Genomic DNA, 12,291 nt, shown 5'->3' on the forward strand with positions numbered 1-12,291 from the left:
ACTAGAGTCTGTCTGTAGAAACAAAATGTGGTTGCTGTTACTATTGTTACTTCTTCTTATAATAGAGAGATTACTTTACCAGTATTTTTGATGGTTATGAGATAGGGGAATTAAAACCTGTTTCATCACATTTTTTAGTGCAAATTATACAAATACAAATTATATGACATTATGAGGCAAATACCCTTTTGTGTTAACGAATAAATGTAAGATTGTTCATTTGTGACTTTTTGTGACCCAGAGGACCATGATACACCAAACCTTCCTGTCTTCCACTATCTCCTGAAGCCTGTCCAAGCTCATGTTCTTTACTTCTGTGACACTGTTTATCTGTCCCATCCTCTGTTGTCTTCAGTGTTTCCCAACGAGTTCTTTCTTCTAATTATGTAACCAATTTCTATGTTGTTAATTTTTTTCTACCTCTTAGAGATCTATTTTGTGTATTATAGTCAATAAATGTCAAATTGAGTCAAAGTTATTCTCTTAGGGATAATCTATACTTAACATTAGGATTTATTTTATAATTTGGAAAGGGTTAAGAAAGTGAAAAGTCATATTATAAATAGGACTAGGAAGTAAAGATTGGTGTAAATACATTCATATATGGAATTGTAGGACTCGGTAGGGGATTACATATATGATCTAGGGAAAAAGAAGGAGTCAGAGATAAGCCCAGTGGTTCTAATCAGAGGGACTAGGTGAATGGTGATGCAATAGGCAGAAATAGTTAAGTCAGAAGAAAGAAGAGATTTAAGGTAAAAGATTATAAGCAGTGTTGAGTTTGAAGTACTGTCAGGAGACCTGGATTTCCATTTTAGGACTACCTCTAGTTTGTTAGCTTTTTGACCTTGGCCAAGTCACCCAGTCTCCGTGTTCTGACATTTTCTTGAATGTTAGGGTTAGGTGAACCCTAAAGTCTCTGCTAGCTAAGAAATCATGTGATTCTGAAGCTCCTCAAGCAAAAATTCTGACAACCTAAATTACTATGTCAGAAAGTTGTGTCTGAGTTTATGGGATCTTAAAATCAGTTAGATTAAGTGGCCTGTGAGGGCCCTTCTAGCTCTAAATTTATGATCTGTTTTTTCTTTTAGATCCCAGGCTTGTTTGAATGTTTTTATTGACAAAGTAATTTTTTGGCAGTTGACTGAGATTAATTTTATTTAAAAGTATGATTCCTCTTGTTGACAGTGAGATAAACAGGTTTGAATTTTGAATTTCAGTATTAGTGAGTTACATAAAAGTACAAAATATATTTCTTTGAAAGTTTAAAAATTTATTTGTAAAATTTATGGAGAATTTCTTTCACTATTTTGGGTCATACTGAAACAACAAGGATTTGTTTTGTTAGCTGAATGAAATAAACATCTAGTAAAAAATTTATAAGCCTATCTTTTATTTCTGTTTTATAGTCATGGATCATAGATGTAGATCTGGAAGGGAATTAAGAAGTCATTTAACCACCTCTCCTTTTTTTCTTTAATTTGATGATTTAAACACTCAAGAGTTTTTTGTTTGTTTGTTTTAAGGCAAAACAAAAATGGTACCTTTCTTCTACCTTTAAAAATAATGGTTTATTCCAGGTGAACTAAGGCCTCATGGGAGAATAGACAAATAAACAGAGACTTGCAGCCATATATTTGTTTAATGCCACTTCTCTTAGTGACATAGAGTTTGCAACTACTGGGAGTAGAAAAAGCCTTTGAGATTTTCTGCCCTCGTGTTTAGAAGACGTTACATTTAAGCATGTTCTTTTGATAGAGGTAAGATTGTCCTGATAGTACTGCATTTTTCTAAACTTAGGAACCTCAGTAGCATTCGTCACATTATTTTGGGATGTTAATTTTAATGGAATATTTATAGTTTTGTTGGCTTTAACAACTAATTAATTGAAATTTCTATTTAAATAACTTTGGAAGGATACATTCTACCTTTTGAATTGGATAGCTAAAATTGAATTCTTTTTAAGTGAGAGACTCAGGATGGGTACCTTTTATGCTTTCTCGGTGGATATTTGAGAACCTTATCATTGAAATCAATATAAAGAAACCTAAAATTATAAAGTCTCATGTCTTTCTATTGGCTGAATATGAGGAAAGAGGAAGAAAAAAGGAAAATTATATCTTTCTAAAAGAAGTTGAAGATAAACTTTATTTTCTGAAGTTTTCTGTTAATAGAGATGTAAAAATGAACTAGCTAAGTTGCCATTAAAATTTTGTCTTCCCTCTACCCAAAATAAAAATTAACCAATTGATATTCTAAATAAAATATCTGGATCTGGATTATAGAGACTTGGAAATTTTGGTTATATTTTTTTTCTTGATTTATTGCCTTATGTTGGCTACTTATTCTCTTTGTAGGTAAGTTCTAACACTTTTAAATGGTGATAATACTTGCCACCACAGACTCCTTTACAAGGATGTCATGAGGATTAATTAATGTTGGCCTTGCCAAATTTTTCAAAATAAAAAACTCAGGAGGATTCATTAGTGAGTTTGTAAGGTACTTTGGTAATCTAAGATAAGAACGTTTTTTATATTCATTATATTGTCTTCTAATAGAAAAATGAAGGGCCATTTACATGATTTCTTTCTGTTCATATTCAAAAAGTAAACTCATTCCAGATTTCAGATTAAATTTCAGATTAAAAATTTACTTAATTTGTGCCTTTAATTTTTAAGCATTTTAACTAATTGTACTTTGAACATATTTCTTTTTCTCCTGAATTTAGATTTAAAATATTAAAAGAAATTAAGATTTTAAAAGTACCAAAGATATTTGATACAATTCCACATGAATGGTTTGCCTAATTGTTGAGACATAATCTTCTGTGATACCTGATTGAAACTTGATCTAAGAGGGAAGACTAATGAAAGGAAAAAAATTCAAATATTACCAGAAATACTTGATACAGAAAGCTCTAACAGCTTTAGAGGAAAAATTATGATAGTGGAAAAAGGTGATTACACACACACACACACACACACACACACACACACATATACATATATATATATATATATATATATATATATATATACATATATATATATATATATAAAATTTATTTTAAAATAACATCCAGAAGAAAAATAAACATGGGGCCTGAGATTGGTTTTATTTTATTATGTTGGTTTTAAGAGAGGAAAGAAAGGGAAGAAAACAGCAGTATGCTAGGAAATAAATGAGGAAGAAAGAAGAACTTTCATTACTCATAAGTAATATGTACATAAGAAGTATATACAAACAGAGGGGGAAAACAAGTATTTCATGAATCTTGCTCTTATTTGAAAAAGTAAAAGGGAAATTGAATTCATACATAAAGAGTTTTATGTAAAAAAAAAATTAAGTTTGACAGGAAAAACAGGTAGGGAGAGGAAAGAGGTGGAACTTAAAAAGGATGATAGAGTTAGATAGGGAATAGTCACAAGCAAAAAAAACTTCAACAAAAATGTCAACTGCAGAGAATAAATCATAAATGAAGATTAAAAGCAGAAAAGAAAAAAAATTATTAAATACAAACTAGAGGTTAGAATCTGGGGTAGATAAGAAAAGATGAGTAAAGGAATGGGAATGGAATACTTCAATGACAAATTACAAAGGCTGATCACATTCTTTTTAGTTTTTATTCTTTTACAAATCTCTCCATGATTTTGAAGACAGCAAGTTCTATTGGAACACTTATGTCTTTTCTCCCCTGTAGAGGATAAACATTTCAGTACTATTTTTCTGCTTAATTAATTAAAATTGATTGTGTTTCTAGGTTTGTTTTGTATCTTGTTTGCTTTTCAGAATGTTATATAGCTTTAATTAAAGGTTCATTTTTTTTCTTTAGTAGGATACTAAGATTTGTAGGGTAAATAATTTTTTGCTTATAATTTTTCTCCCCCTCTCTTCATCTACTTTTTAAAAAACTTTTTTGGAATATAATATTCCAGAAGTATCTATACTTTATAGTAGTCACAGCATCATCTTGTGTGATCTTAACTGTAGTTACTCGAAACTCTGAATTTTGGTATAATGTTCCTAAGTGTTTTTTTTTTCAATTTGAGGTTTTTCTGTAGTTGACCATTGAATTTTGTCACTGTTCACTTTGCTTTTACTCTTCTAATAGATCTAGACAGTTTTCTTTTGTGATTTCTGGAAATAGCTAGATTTTTATTTTTGTTTGGTCATGGTCGAGACTTCTCTTTCGTTAGCCTGTTTTCTATGTTAGCTGTTTTTGATAGTAGAGATCTATATGTTCTAATTTTTTAGTCTTTTGATTTAGTTCTAATATTTCTTGTTTCTTTACTCCATTGTGTAATATTTATAGGGAAAACGTGTTGGGGATTGAAGAACAGGGGATACTGAAGGTTTTGTAACAGGGAATGAAGGAGTTGAAGGGAGAGAGAGACGGAATATGGCTGCTGGTGAGGTAAAAGGAGATACCCCTGCTGAGAGGCTATCTTTGAAAATTGGGGTTCCCAAGAAATGGGCCAACTAAGATAGCCTGAGGGGGTGTCTTCTCTATGGATTGATATTGAAAATACCCCAGAGCAGGTAAGCACAGACCCCCCTGAGGGACAAGCCTTCCCCCCAGACCAAGGTTGCCCAGCAGGGGTCCAATAAGGGCCGCCTATGGTTGAATAACTATCCTGAGGTTCAGCTCCCTCTATGTCCCCTGAAATGATTGTCCTCTTATCTGACTGTGGTTATTTAAATAAAGATGAATTTTAATAACAAGTTTGGATTGGGGAGGTATCAGGGAAGAGGGAATCAGGATTTCCCTAGATTGAGTTTGAGTCTCTCTCAGCTTTTGAGCTGAGGCCAGGCCAGGCCTCACAGACTGGTGGAGGGTTTCTTATATTCCTGTCTATGCTAATCTGTGCTAGTTTTCTTAAATTCAAAGTCTTAGCAGTAGATACCAAGGGGAAGAAAAGTTCTGACCTTCAGAGCTGGTTGTACTTGTCTCTTTGGGCTGACGCCCCTAAAGACCAGCCTTATAGTTCAAACTGCTTCCCTTAAATACTTTTGTTCAATGATACGATCACAGGAATCCAGGTAGAGCACACAGTTGGGAAAATCAGGAATAGAGTCACTTCTCTCCAGAGATAGGGAGAGAGACTCCTTTTAGTCTCAGTGCCAGCTTCAGGAGACCAACTGCCACTCTCAGTTGCCCCTCCCCCCACCAACTGTCATTCTTGTCAATATCTTCTCTCTAACATTCCAACTGTTGTTGTTCCACCTGATTGGCATAAAGTCCAAAACTTGCTTCAGTTTTCCTTTCCATAATTGGGTTTTTTAAAAAATATATTCTACTTTTCAGAAAGTCCACTGCTTTTGTAAGGTGTTTGGTTTTTTCTTAAGCCTTCTGTTCTAAGCTATTTATTCTCCTCATTTTCCCACCAAGAGGCTCTCATTTTGTTTTTATGTTCATTTTTTTTAATCTTTTGATTAATTTCTTTATACATTCTTGGAATCCTTATGACCAAATTATTCTTTTCTATGAGGTACTTCTTGTATCTGCTACAGAATTATTCTATTCTTGTCTATTGATCTCTCATACTTTTCTTTTTTTTTTTCCCTCTCAGAGCTGATTTCCCTGAGATTGAGGTTTAATTACCCCCCCCCCTCTTCCTCTCCTTCTTATAGGAGTTTTCTTCCCCTCCCCTTCCCATGTGAATCTTTGTGTGAGAATGATTATTCTATTTGGTCTTTCTTTACCCCCTATTTATACATTACATTTTCCCCACATGTTAGTATACATAGGTTGATATAAATGTAGTCCTTATAGAAGAGAGTTTGAGTAAAAGAAGAAGATAACATTTTCCCCTTTCCTTAATATTTACCTTTTCAGGTATTCCTTGCTCTTTGATTTTCGGTATCAAACTTTCCACAGAGCTCTGGTCTTTTCTTTGCAAAAAGTTGGAAGTCTTCTATTTTGTTGAATGCCCATACTTTCCCTTGGAAGTATATAGTCAGTTTTGCTGGGTAGCTGATTCTTGGTTGGAGACCCAGCTCTCTTGCCTTTCTGAAGATCATGTTCCATGCCTTACGATCATTCAGAGTAGAACTTGCAAGGTCTTGGGTGACCCTGATTGGCATTCCTTTATATCTAAATTGTCTTTTTCTGGCTTCCTGTAGGATTTTTTCTTTTGTTTGATAGCTTTGGAATTTGGCAATTACATTCCTGGGAGTTGTCTTTTGGGGGTTTAGTGTAGAAGGTGTTCTGTGAGCTCTGTCAGTGGCTGTATTGCCCCCTTGTTCTAGAATCTCTGGGCAATTTTCTTTGATTATATCTTGTATCACCATGTCCAGTTTGGTGTTTATTTCTGGCTTATCTGGGAGTCCAATTATTCTTAAATTATCCCTTCTCCCCCTATTTTCCAGATCTATCACTTTGTCGGTGAGATATTTTATGTTCTCTTCTAATTTCTTGGTATTTTGGCTTTGCTTTATTAATTCTTGCTCTTTTACACGATCATTGTCTTCCAGCTGCCTGATTCTGGCCTTTAAAGCCTGGTTTTCTTTTACAGTTTGGTCAAACTGGTTTTGTAGATGCGTGAATTTCTTTTGCATTATTTCCAACTTTTCCTCCCAGAAGGCTTCCATCTTTTTGGTCATTTCTGATTCAAATTCTTCATAGGTTTGTGGAGAGTTTCCATTTCCTTTGGAAGGTTTTGGAGCATTTTCTTTTATATTATCTTCTGTCTGCTCTGTATTTTGTATTTTGGCTCCATAGAATGTGTCCAAAGTCGCCCCTTTCTTCTTATTTTTCTTGGTATTTTGGGGCTTCTGTGGTTCTGTGGAGTTTGCCATTTCTGAATGTGGAGGATTAGTTTTTCTTGTCTCTGTCTGGTGTTCAGCGGCTTTAGTCCTGGGCAGATGGTTCTATAGCTTTCCCTGGGTTAAACTGAATATGCCTCACTGGAACTGGAATGGAAGGGTCGGACCACGAGGCCACACTCTCCCCCGGCTCGCTTTCTGGAAGTTGCCTTCAGAATCGCTGGCCGTGAGGCTGTTTCGTCGGCCTGCGGGGTGATGGGCTGCAGCTAGCCCAAGCTCCGAGGGCGAGGACTTTCACTGAGACTTGGATAGCAGGATCCAGCCCGTGAGGCTGTCTTGCCCGCCCTGAGGGTTGCTGTTGTTTAGACCAGCTCTCTGCAGCGGAAGCCCCAGGCAGTAACTTTCACCGGGACTGTAGAAGGCCCTGAGGGTTCTGCTCTCTGAGCCCCGCCGGGCTGCGGCTTCCGAGAGCCTTGGACTCTGCGCTCCTACCCCTGAGGTCCGAGTGATCTCGGGTTCTGGCTTTTGAGGGGAGCCGTACCTTTTGATCCGGGTCCAGGTCCAGGAGGAGGGTTCCCAGGGTCTGTGCTGTTGATCGTTTTGAATTTCGGCGCCTTAGGAGCTTCTAGTTTGAGATCGGTCGGGAAGGGTTTTCAGGAGATCTGAGCTTTAGCTTTCTCTAAGCCGCCATCTTCTCTCATACTTTTCTTAACTCATAATGTTTCATCATTGTGTTCAGAGTTACTTCTGTTCCTTCATATCTTTAGTGTCCATTTTATATTAGGACTTTGGGCCAAGGCCAGGCTCTATTCCCTTCTGCGCTTTTGAATGAGGTGGATAGACCTTTGGTCCCTTCTCTGGTTGCTGCTATTGCAGTGTTGGTGGGGGAGGTTGAGTTGAGGCTTTGTCCTCTCCTTGAGTCCCTGGCTTCTTTTCCTATCATCTGGTGGCCTGAAGAGTGTCCTTGCCTCAGGCTAGGCTTTCTTCTTTGTGCATAATTCCCCAAGTGGAAAGTCCCATAGCTTGGGTTGTTGAAGGGTATGCTTATGTTCAAGACCATATCTCCTGCTCTAACTGCAAGGTGAATGTCATTTTCAGGCATTTTGAAGACATTTCCCTTCTTCCCTCATTTGCTGGGGCCTGTCTCCTGGTGTGACACCGAGAGGACTGTTGTTGGTCTGCTGTTCTAAGAAGGCCCCTATTGGCTATTTGCTTGTCTCCCAGCAGCACCTACTGGGATTGACCAATTGCTGCTACAGAACCAGGAGAGCAGGAATATAATGCTAGTTTATGTCCCCTTTCCCTGTCCCTTCTCCAAGTGCCTGAAGGATTGGAGGCATCTTCTTGTGTAGTCTTGGACTCAATTGAGTTTATTGGTGTCATTAGTCTTTGTGGTCATTGTTCAATCTGTTATCCTTTTAGGTATTTACTGGATTTTTTCGGGGAAAGCTGAGGTCTACTGGGATCTTTTATTTTGCCTTCTTTTTTTTTTTTAATTTTAAACATTATTTTATTTGGTCATTTCCAAACATTATTCACTGGAAACAGATAATTTTCTTTTCCTCCCCGCCCCCCCCCCCCCCCACCACCTTTCCCTCTCCCATAGCCGACGCATGATTCCACTGGTTATCACGAGTGTTTTTGAATAGAACCCATTTCCCTGTTTTTGGTACTTGCACGAGAGTGTTCATTTAGAGTCTCTCCTCAGTCATATCCCCTCCACCCCTGTAGTTAAGCAGTTGCTTTTCATCGGTGTTTTTACTCCCACAGTTTATCCTTTGCTTGTGGATAGTATTTTTTAGATCCCTGCAGATTGTTCAGGGACATTGCATTGCCACTAATGGAGAAGTCCATCACCTTCGATTATACCACATTGTATCAATCTCTGTGTACAATGTTTTCCTGGTTCTGCTCCTTTCGCTCTGCATCACTTCCTGGGGGTTGTTCCAGTCTCCATGGAATTCCTCTACTTTATTATTCCTTTTAGCACAATAGTATTCCATCACCAACATATACCACAATTTGTTCAGCCATTCCCCAATTGATGGGCATCCCCTCGTTTTCCAATTTTTGGCCACCACAAAGAGTGCAGCTATGAATATTCTTGTATAAGTCTTTTCCCTTATCTCTTTGGGGTACAAACCCAGCAGTGCTATGGCTGGATCAAAGGGCAGACAGTCTTTTATCACCCTTTGGGCATAGTTCCAAATTGCCCTCCAGAATGGCTGGATCAATTCACAACTCCACCAGCAATGAATTAGTGTCCCCACTTTGCCACATCCCCTCCAGCATTCATTACTTTCCATAGCTGTCATGTTAGCCAATCTGCTTAGGTGTGAGGTGATACCTCAGAGTTGTTTTGATTTGCATCTCTCTGATTATAAGAGATGTAGAGCACTTTTTCATGTGCTTATTAATAGTTTTGATTTCTTTGGCTGAGAACTGCCTATCCATGTCCCTTGCCCATTTATCAATTGGAGAATGGCTTGATTTTTTGTACAATTGATTTAGTTCTTTGTAAATTTGAGTAATTAAACCTTTGTCAGAGGTTTTTATGAAGATTGTTTCCCAATTTGTTGCTACCCTTCTGATTTTGGTTACATTGGTTTTGTTTGTACAAAAACTTTTTAATTTGATGTATTCCAGATTATTTATTTTGCATTTTGTAACTCTTTCTAAGTCTTGCTTGGTTTTGAAGTTTTCCCTTCCCAAAGGTCTGACATGTATGCTATTCTGTGTTCGCCTAATTTTCTTATAGTTTCCTTCTTTATGTTCAAGTCATTCACCCATCTTGAATTTATCTTGGTGTAGGGTGTGAGGTGTTGATCTAAACCTAATCTTTCCCACACTGTCCTCCAATTTTCCCAGCAGTTTTTATCAAAAAGTGGGTTTTGCTCCCCAAAACTGGGATCTTTGGGTTTGTCATATACTGTCTTGCTGAGGTCGCTTGCCCCCAGTCTATTCCACTGATCCTCCTTTCTGTCTCTTAGCCAGTACCAGATTGTTTTGGTGACCGCTGCTTTATAATATAGTCTAAGATCTGGGACCGCAAGGCCCCGTTCCTTTGTATTTTTTTTCATGATTTCCCTGGATATCCTTGATCTTTTGTTCTTCCAAATGAACTTTGTTATGGTTTTTTCTAAATCAGTAAAAAAAATTTTTGGAAGTTCCATGGGTATGGCACTCGTCCTACCCATGAGCAGTTAATGTTCTTCCAATTGTTCAAGTCTAGTTTTAGTTGTATGGAAAGTGTTTTGTAGTTGTGTTCATATAGTTCCTGTGTTTGTTTTGGGAGATAGATTCCTAAGTATTTTATTTTGTCTAAGGTAATTTTGAATGGGATTTCTCTTTCTAGTTCTTGCTGCTGAGCTGTGTTGGAATTACATAGAAATGCTGATGACTTATGTGGGTTTATTTTGTATCCTGCAACTTTGCTAAAGTTGTTGATTATTTCGATTAACTTTTTGGTTGAATCTCTAGGATTCTTTAAGTAGACCATCATGTCATCTGCAAAGAGCGATAATTTGGTCTCCTCCTTGCCTATTTTAATGCCTTCAATTTCTTTTTCTTCTCTAATTGCTACTGCTAGTGTTTCTAATACAATGTCAAATAATAGAGGTGATAATGGGCATCCTTGTTTCACTCCTGATCTTAATGGGAATGGATTTAGTTTATCCCCATTGCAGATGATATTAGTTGATGGTTTTAGATATATACTGTTTATTATTTTTAGGAACAACCCTTCTATTCCTATGCTTTCTAGTGTTTTTAGTAGGAATGGGTGTTGTATTTTATCAAAGGCTTTTTCTGCATCTATTGAGATAATCATGTGGTTCTTGTTGGTTTGCTTGTTGATGTGGTCAATTATGTGGATAGTTTTCCTAATATTGAACCAGCCCAGCATCCCTGGTATAAATCCTACTTGATCATGGTGGATGACCCTTCTGATTACTTGCTGGAGTCTTTTTGCTAGTATCCTATTTAAGATTTTTGCATCTATATTCATTAGGGAGATTGGTCTATAATTTTCTTTCTCTGTTTTTGGCCTGCCTGGCTTTGGAATTAGTAACATGTTTGTGTCATAAAAGGAGTTCGGTAGAACTGCCTCTTTGTTTATTATGTCAAATAGTTTGTATAGTATTGGAGTTAGCTGTTCTTCGAATGTTTGATAGAATTCACTGGTGAATCCATTAGGCACTGGGGATTTTTTCTTAGGAAGTTCTTTGATGGCCTGTTGGATTTCTTTTTCTGATATGGGATTATTTAATAAAACTATTTCTTCTTCTGTTAGTCTAGGCAATTTATATTTTTGTAAATATTCATCCATATCACATAGGTTGGTATATTTATTGCCATATAGTTGGGCAAAGTAGTTTTTAATGATTGCCTTAATTTCCTCTTCATTGGAGGTGAGATCCCCCTTTTCATCCTTGATGCTGTTAATTTGCCTTTCTTCTTTCCTTTTTTTAATTAGATTAACCAGTACTTTGTCTATTTTGTCTGTTTTTTCAAAGTACCAGCTTCTAGTCTTGTTTATTAGCTCAATAGTTCTGTCACTTTCGATTTTATTAATGTCTCCCTTAATTTTTAGGATCTCTAGTTTGGTTTTCTTCTGTGGGGTTTTAATTTGTTTGTTCTCAAGTTTTTTGATTTGCATTTCCAATTCCTTGATCTCTGTCCTCCCTAATTTGTTAATATATGAACTCAGGGATATGAATTTTCCTCTAAGTACTGCCTTGGCTGCATCCCATAATGTTTGAAAGGATGTCTTGCCATTGTCATTTTCCTGAATGAAATTATTGTTTCTATGATTTCTTCTCTTACTAACCGATTTTGGAGTATCATATTATTTAATTTCCAATTAATTTTTGATTTGGCTCTTCATGTACCCTTACAGATCAATATTTTTATTGCCTTGTGATCTGAAAAGGCTGCATTTATTATTTCTGCTTTTCTGCATTTGAGTGCCATGTTTCTGTGACCTAGTGTATGATCTATTTTTGTGAATGTGCCATGTGGTCCTGAAAAGAAGGTATATTCCTTTTTGTCCCTATTTATTTTTCTCCATATGTCTATTAACTCTAATTTTTCTAAGATTTCATTCACCTCTTTTACTTCTTTCTTGTTTATTTTTTGGTTTGATTTATCTAAATTTGATAGTGGGTTGGTTCAAGTCTCCCACTAATATGGTTTTACTGTCTATTTCCTCCTTCAGTTCTCCTAGTTTCTCTATTAAAAATTTGGATGCTATGCCATTTGGTGCATGCATGTTGATTAGTGATATTTCCTCATTGTCTATACTCCCTTTTAACAGAATATATTTACCTTCCCTATCCCTTTTGATCAGGTCTATTTTTGCTTTGGCTTTGTCAGATATCATGATTGCAACTCCTGCCTTCTTTCTATCGGTTGAGGCCCAAAAGGTCTTACTCCAACCTTTAATTCTAACCTTGTGAGTGTCAACCCGTCTCATATGTGTTTCTTGAAGACAACAAATGGTAGGGTTTTGGGTTCTAATTCAATCTG

The 12,291-nt window shown here is 36.6% G+C and overlaps 1 protein-coding gene across 3 annotated transcripts in view; it reads left to right on the forward strand.

Moving 5' to 3' along the window:
• GRAMD1C (GRAM domain containing 1C) overlaps positions 1 to 12,291 on the forward strand; it is a 159,977-nt gene that overhangs the window by 35,896 nt on the left and 111,790 nt on the right. The window lies entirely within an intron of this gene.

The sequence above is a fragment of the Monodelphis domestica genome, chromosome 4 (genome assembly GCF_027887165.1).
Source record: "Monodelphis domestica isolate mMonDom1 chromosome 4, mMonDom1.pri, whole genome shotgun sequence".
In the NCBI taxonomy this organism is placed as follows: Eukaryota; Metazoa; Chordata; class Mammalia; order Didelphimorphia; family Didelphidae; genus Monodelphis; species Monodelphis domestica.